This window comes from Symphalangus syndactylus, chromosome 23 (genome assembly GCF_028878055.3).
Source record: "Symphalangus syndactylus isolate Jambi chromosome 23, NHGRI_mSymSyn1-v2.1_pri, whole genome shotgun sequence".
NCBI lineage: Eukaryota > Metazoa > Chordata > Mammalia > Primates > Hylobatidae > Symphalangus > Symphalangus syndactylus.
The window spans coordinates 64,359,211-64,367,331 of NC_072445.2; the positions used below are offsets into that span (position 1 = coordinate 64,359,211).

At 39.8% G+C, this 8,121-nt stretch overlaps 1 pseudogene; it reads right to left on the bottom strand.

Annotated features, from left to right (window-relative positions):
- Nucleotides 1-1,060: 1,060 nt before the first annotated feature.
- Nucleotides 1,061-1,994, bottom strand: LOC129472939 (calponin-3-like; annotated as a pseudogene).
- Between the last annotated feature and the right edge of the window lie 6,127 nt (nucleotides 1,995-8,121).

An 8,121-nucleotide genomic window follows, 5' to 3' on the forward strand; every position in this document is an offset into this window, starting at 1 on the left:
ACCCTGTCTCTACTAAAAATACAAAAATAGCCAGGTGTGGTAGCACATGCCTGTAATCCCAGCTACTCCAGAGGTTGAGGCAGGAGAATTGCTTGAACCCGGCAAGCGGAGGTTGCAGTGAGCCGAGATCACGCCACTGCACTCTAGCCTGGGTGACAGAGCAAGACTGTCTCAAAAAAAAAAAAAAAAAATTAGCCGAGCATGGTGGAGTGCCCCTGTAATCCCAGCTACTCCGGAGGCTGAGGCAGGAGAATCCCTTGAACCCGGGAGGCGGAGTTTTCACCATTGCACTCCAGTTTAGGCAGCAAGAGCAAAACTCCATCTCAAAAAAAAAAAAAAATGTAGTGTGTTAAGTTCATGCTGAGACATTCTGCAGCCAATACAGTTGAAGGATACAGAGCAGCTCCAGATTGATACATTGGCAAAATCAGGAAGAGCAAATGCACCACCCAGATCTAAATGTCTGCAGACCATTTCATACATACTCCTTTGGAAACATCACTCTGAAAAGATCTTGTCAGCTAAGGAAGAGAACGAGCACATATATAATCATAAACACACACTGATCATGACTATTTAAAAATTAAACAGTATGGTGGCAACATTGATACATAAATTTCTAAAATGTTGCAGCTTAGGTTTAGTTGGCAAAGACCATATTTAGAAATAAGGATGAGCTTGGTCTTCCAGGTAGAAATCAGATACACTAAACTACAAAAATAATGGTTTCCTATTGTTTGAAAATACCAGTTTAAGACTGTAAAAATGCATAGATCTTTAATAAAAGAATTGGATGTGCAAGAGTTCTCCCCTTTCAGAGTATTCCTTTTTATTTCAAATGCTAGTTATTGGTTATGCTGTAGGATTTAACTGTTAACAACAAGAAAAGGCGACTATTTAGGGAAGAGGCAGACAAAGGAGAAAGGAATGTATGTAAGTCTTTTTTTTTAAGGTACAATAAGCTTAATAGTGTTTTAGGAAGACAAGATAAAAATTATTTAAAGATAGCTTGCTTCTCACTGAATGAAAACAGTAGACTACTGAGTTCTTTTCTGTGAATCTAGTAATCAATGCCTTGGTCGCCATATTGGTAATCTCTAGGGCAGTCACCTTGGTACTCACCATGTTAATCATCTGGGTATTCTGTGTGATAATCAATATCACTGATTTTCAAACCATTTGTTTCTGTTGTGAATGATAGGTTCTGTCAGAGCAGCACAGTATTTGCGACCATATACTTGCCCCCCAAGCCCATGCACACCCATTCTTTTCTGGGAAGCCACTTTGTTGGTACCCATCTGTAGAGAAATCATCAAGTGGCCTACTGGCTGTAATGTTAGCTTCTGATAGTAGATGGCCCTTCTGGTGCCTGGTGCTAACGTCCCCGCCTGGCTGTCCGCTTTGTTAGTGACCATCTGCAGACAAATTGTGGTGTGGTCAAAAGGTTTGTCAGTTTGCATGTTGGGATCATAAAGATGCCTGTAGTCCCATAAGTTGACATACCTGCCTGGATGGCACTTCGTGGGTTCCCACCTGCAATCCAATTACAGTTTCAGCAGCTTTTGATTTTCCTTCATCCTAACGTCGTTTGTTTTTCTGCATATTTAACCCTGAGGTCCATGGTTGTATCCTTTTGTGCTTGCCAGACCTACTAAGGCCACCAGAGTAGCCTGAACCTGGGTCATGTTTCCATCCTAAAAGGATTATTTACTTCAAATATGTCACGTGGCTTCACACCATAAGCCTGAATAGCTTTAATAAAGTTGCCAATATTCTCCGCTGAGGCCGGTTTAATGAGGACTCATTGACTTTCTTCATTGGGCCTACCTACAGCTTGTTCATGAATTCACAGAGGAGGATGCCCTCCTTTAAGCCCAGCTGACCTCTGCTATCCAGTTGTGAAGATCTTTTGTTTGATAATCCTATTTGGAAGCAATCTTGAACTTGACTTTGGCCAAGAGCCGGTAGGAAGGGCCCTAACTGAAGTCAGCCATGATAGTTCAGGCAGTGGGAAGAGGCTGCACTCGGGGGTCCTGGTCTCTCGCGCTTGGGTTCCAGGCTCCTGGCCGAAGGAGTGGCCGCCCGGGGATACTCAGAACTGGCTCTCCAGGGCGTGGTGCCTGGGCACACCTGGGTCCCACGGGGTTTGCAGACGCTCCAGGGCCTCTCGGGATCCTGCTGGCGCCTCTCTCGCTGTCCGCACGGCGGCTCCCTACAAACTCAACTTTTTATTTTGCCTAAAAACACTGCTTTTTTATTTTTTGCGAGAGATGTAAAAATAAAAATATGCTTCCTAGTTACTTCTACTCTATCTGTTAATCTGTGGAACAAGGGCAGTTGAGAGAAGAGCAAAAACTGGCCAGAGGCTGCAAGCCAGCCCAGAGCTGCTCACGTTGGGGTCTGGTTTGCAAGAATTCCACCTCAGGGGCTGGAAGGGCTAGGGGTGAGGTCTTTGGAAAGCTGGAGAAGAGGAGAGGTGCCAGAAGACAGAAGGGTCTTAGTTTTCTTTAAAAGAGGGAGAAGGTGGAGTTTGCTAACTGATACCAGTGAGTTCATCATTTTTCTCTTTCACCTAATTTTAAAAAATTGTATTCCACGCGTTTACCCGCCATTACTTTTTAACCAATCAAATGTGGGTGTTAGCGCAGGGTCTGGGCAGGAGGCCTGTGCTGGACTTTCAGGCCCACTATGTATTGTCTGTGAGGCTGTGAGCAACGTGACACATTTGCACTTCAGTTTCCCAATTTGTAAAATGGGGATAATAATGTCCCCCACATAGGGCTGTTGCAGGGATTCTGGGAATTAGGAACATATCTGGCAGTGACTAGCACGTTGTAAGCACTATACAATTATTCGTGGAGAAAATCCAGAGATTTTTATTGGATGTTTAGGTGTTCCCCCTGTGTTGTTTTTTTCTTTCTATTTTATTTTATTTTTCGGTAAGCATAATGTTCTGTTGAACATTTATTTACAAAACTCTTTGAAAACATATCCAGTTATTTTCTTAAGATAAATTCTTAGCCATGAAAACATTTGGTAGAAAGGTATGTACAATTTTAAGACTTTTGAATTTTATTTCCAGACTAACAGAAAAGCTTTTCCCACTCTTCCTAGCAGTGAAACTGTAGGCATTTCCACTGGAAAAAATAATTATGTGTGTGTATGTGTGTGTCCCAATTTGCTGAGATGTGGGGATGTGGAAATAGTATTTCACTGTTGTTTTAATTTGCATTTATTTGATTAGGGCTTTTTATTTGATTAATGGTTCAAGCCATTCTTCTGTAATTCTAGTCCAGCAAGCTAGCCACTCCCATTATCGCAGGCAGCTCTCTCATTTCTCTCACTGGTGATTATAGATCACCAGTCCTCTCAACCATTTATCATAGGAAATAGTTTTCAGAATAGGTTGCCCTATTCTGAATGTGTTCTGGTTTGTCATTGTCCCTCTTAAAATATGGCTCCAGAATTGAACATGTGTGGTCAGACCAGCTGTTATGTGTGCCAAGGAATAGGATGGTTCAATTGTAATGTGTTTTTCTTTGGAGAATCCATTAGTGTACAGTTTCCTTTGAGTTTCTATTGAATCTTGCAGTGATTTAGGGTGGATTTAGGCCAGAGTAGTTTTGACTAAAGGACTGTTTTTAAAAATTGTGTTTTAAATGGCTTTTTCTCCTTTAAATATTTAATGCTGTTCTAAGACCACACGGTGGAACTAGCGCCATTTGGGCTCTGGATTCTCTACTTCCATTAGAGTAGCACTGGGTTATATTAGCTATGTTAGCAGCCATCTTATGCTTTGCTTCCTGTAAAGTTGATGGTTAATGGAATGGATTCTTTCTATGTAAAATGATTAAGACATATATAAGAGGAACGGAGGTGGCTGGCTCTGATTCTGAGAGATTTAGCTCAGCTAATGAACAACCTTGGAAAGAGAGAATGGGAAACTTTTTAGTGTTCCTCTGATTGCTCTTCTGGTGCATCAAAGAGATATTAATACCACTGTTGTTTTAAAGCCTTTAAAAATGCACACACCCCATGGTAATTAATGTTGTCTGCTCATTCATTTTATTTACCTGCAAAACTCAAGGATGAAGGTGGTGGACTTGTGAAATATTTTGAGAGACAATAAATATTGTACATTTATGTGTGAACCACATTTACATGTGACTCATGCATTCCATATGTTTTATTCCATTCATTCTAAGGTATGGAAGCTATTATGACCTTTGACGAGGCTAAATTCGAGTGTTATTGTTGGAGCTGGGTAATGAGATATACAGAATATTAGACCTAGAGAGGGCGGGTGTGAAGGTAGGAATTGTGAGCAGAGTGAAAGCTTTTTACTAAATGAAGCATCTAATTTGATGCTGAGGACTAAGATTGTAAGAGCTGTCTAGCCTTGAAGCAGAAGTGGAGTACAAATGGAAGAGACAGCTAGCTCTTGCTGAGTCCAGTGGGGTCTGGTATGGAGGGGTGAGATGATGTAAAGGCGTCGGCGAGCAAATTCAATTGGATGGGGTTCCCCATTGGTGGTCAACCCGTGTGTACCTCTATGGTTGAAGCTGTTGATTTGCCGGGTGGTTTTGTGATTTTATGAGATAATGCCTAACAGGTATGAATCTGAAGTGAGCTAAATCAAAATATCTCTAGGATGGGGGACAAAAGAGGAATAGGCACAGAAATGGAGAATTGTGATCTTAATCAACCAGAGAATCAAACTCACTAAGTGAAGTGTGGTTGGGTTACTATTACCTACTATACTCAGAGTGATTCTTTAATAATGTGACATAATTTGAAAGCCCTTATCAGTTTTACAGGTAAAAAATCTTAATCAAAATGGGGAATTATAACTGTGTATAAAAAATAAAGTGATGCAGGAACTAAAAAGAATTATACTTTTAACTTTAGGAGAAGACACAGATTTACTTTTCATTAAATACTGCACCAACCAAGTTCTCTGGCTAAAATTTTCATGACACTGATTAACTTTTGCATTGCAAGTACATTTACTCCTTGTTTCACTGCATATTTTTCTAATATACAGTGATGTTTTAAACTTTTTGTTATACACAAAATATCTTACTCATAGAACAGAATTGTTGTATTCAGCAATTGCAAATGCCATTTTGTTGGTGGAATTCTGAATTTGACACATCAGTTTTCCCTAATTGCCCATGGAGTTCAAGAAAGTAGAGTGGTTTCTACATCTTTTTAGTGGTTTACCTGGATTTTGCAAACTCATAGATTCAAAATCTGTTACTATATGAAATAAGTAAGGGATAGCAGAGGAAACATAAAATGAGTCTAATGTAATTGCCACAGCCCTTGAGACCCCCATTCTCTTGGGAGAAGCTTCTGGAACATGTACCTTTTTATGACATATCTGCTTGGAGATGCATGTCTTGCTGTTGGGTTTTCCAGAACATTCTTTTAAGAGGAGCTAGCCTCCCTGCTGAACGGGGCGTTAATTTTTCATGGACTTACACTGTGATGAGGAGCGTAAAAAGAATGAGAGAGCTTTAGAAAAATAGTACTGGAACAAAATAAAAGAAGTCCTTCTCCAGTTTACACAGAAAATGGAGACTGTTATTGAAATTTTGCTTGTTAGCAGACACGGAAGTTAAATACAGAGCAATTTAATGCAATTAACTCTTTGATGTAAATTTCCTGGGAAAGGAAGAAAGATTTTGCCAAGTCTAGCCCATTTAGAATCAGTCTAGATTCTACTTGGAGGCTGCAAATATCACATTTTCACTCTGACAAGCAATTCTGCTTGGTAAAGAGTGGCTTGACCCAGGGTAGGTGCCTACAATGACCTGAGGTAAGTCACTGGCCATGTGAACCTCTGATTCTCCACCTGTTAAACAAGGGAATCTTAAAAACTTTCTCCAATTATAGAGTTATCCAAATCTACATCAAAAAGTTTTATCATATAGAACAGTATTTTTTACATTAAATCTGGATTTGCTGCTGTTTTCATAGAAACAATACTAATACTCACTTTCTTCTTTCTGCTTCTTGATATTTAATCTTACATTAAAAACTGTGATTTTTTTCCCCTGTGTTTCTTAATAGTTATATACCTAAAGTCAGCATGTTGTCCCAAATAACTCTTCACTCTGTCAAGAACTATTCAATGTCAATTATCTAGAACTTGATCTGCAAATATATAAAAGTCAAAGCCACATTGGTTCTTTTTGCCATCTGGTTTGCCTTTCATTTTTTGGAGCATGGGAACACCAAGTTGAAGTGATTAGGCTCCTCAGTTCATGATAAGTGATCATCACTGGTCATGGCACTGAGGGCTGTGGTAGGGAGCTTCTAAGGTGGCCCCCAGTGATCCCCACTTCCTGATTCTCATTCCCCCATGTAATACTCTCCCCTTAAGTGTGGGCTGGACTAGTGACTTGCTTCTAATAAATTGAATACAGCAAACATGAGACCATGGCTTCCAACTTGTACATGCTATCTCCTGCTCTGTCACTTGCTCTGAGGAATCAAACTGCTGTGCTGTGGGCTGCCCTGTAAAGAGACTCATATGGCAAGGAACCAGCAGCCGTGAAAAACTCAGGCCCTTAGTCCAATAGCCCACAGGGAACTAAATCCTGCACCTAATAACCATGTTGGTGAGCTTAACAATGGATCCTCAGATTGTCATCTGAACTTTCAGATGAGACTGCAGTCTAACCCTTGACTGGAGTCATCTGAGAGACCATGAGTCAGAAGCATCTAGCTAAGCCATGCCTGGATTCCTAACCCATACAAACTTTGGGATAATAAACATTTATTGTTGTAAAGCTACTACAGGCCAGGTGTGGTGGCACATGCCTGTAATTTAGCACTTTGGGAGGTCAAGGTGGCAGGAACACTTGAAGCCAGGAGTTCAAGATCTGCCTAGGCAACAAAGACAGACCCCAATTCTACAAAAAATGTTACTACATTTTAGATAATTCATTATGTAGCAACAAGCGGTATAAGTACTCAGATTTTTAATTAATTGTTTTTCTTTTTCATGCCCCAATCCTGCTAACATTCTTGTATCCCACTTAAGCACATGCTGTAATGTTTTTAATACTTTTCCTTAAATACATACGAATGGTTGGAAAATTTTAATGTTGTCTTGTGTTTACATTCTTTATTTATGTAAATGGAACTGTGTTATATATTTTATTCTACATTTTAACTTTTATTACTTCACTCCATGTTTTTGAGATTTATTCAAATTTCTTATCTAGATATAGCTTACTACTTTTGATTAGTGCCTAACATTTCATCACTGGCATTTTAATCATCCATGTTCCAAGTGGCGGACACTTAGGTAACCTCCAGGTACTTGCTGTCAGAAAACAATATTGTAATGAGTACAATCACATCTGTCCTCTTATGGATGTGCCTGTTCATATCTAGGAGTTGATATAGGAGTTGAGATTAATGAGATAATGAGTTGAGATTAATGGAAAATTATGAATGCTTTTAGCATTTCTACTTAAATTGGCTTAAATAGTAAGAACCTAAATTGTCTCATGTAACAACAAGTGTTCTAGAGGAAGCATTAGCAGCTCAGTGGCGTAACCAAAGACTCGGGTCAGTTTCATCTTTCTGCTCTACTGTCCTCTGTAAGTCAGTGTTATTTTTCCCACTGGCCGCAAGATGATTGTAACAGCTCTGAACGTCACACACAGGCATGATCACAGTCAGTGTAGAAGAAGAGGGTTATAGCTTCCCATGCATCTCTTTTTATTGCAGAGGAAAACTTTTGCCAGAAGTCCGTTAGTGGATGTTTTCTTTGGTCCCATTGACTAGCATTTTATATATATTATAAAAGAGACTGTGGAAGCAAGTGTGTGGAGTTAAAGGACTCTATAGTGGGAGGCACCCTTTGCTAACAAGGAAAAATCAGAGAAGCCTGTGTAGAAGTTTCTGTTACATAATGTATATACTATTTATAGCCATTAAATACCCACTGAAAGCTGTATTAGTGTATCAGTCAGTCGTTGTCAAAAGAACGCTGTGAAATAAACTTACACAGAACTAAATGACTTAAAACACAGCAATTTATTATCAGTGATACATCCGCGGGTCAGTTGGGTGTTTAGGCAGGCTTGGCTCTGGGTCAGGGGT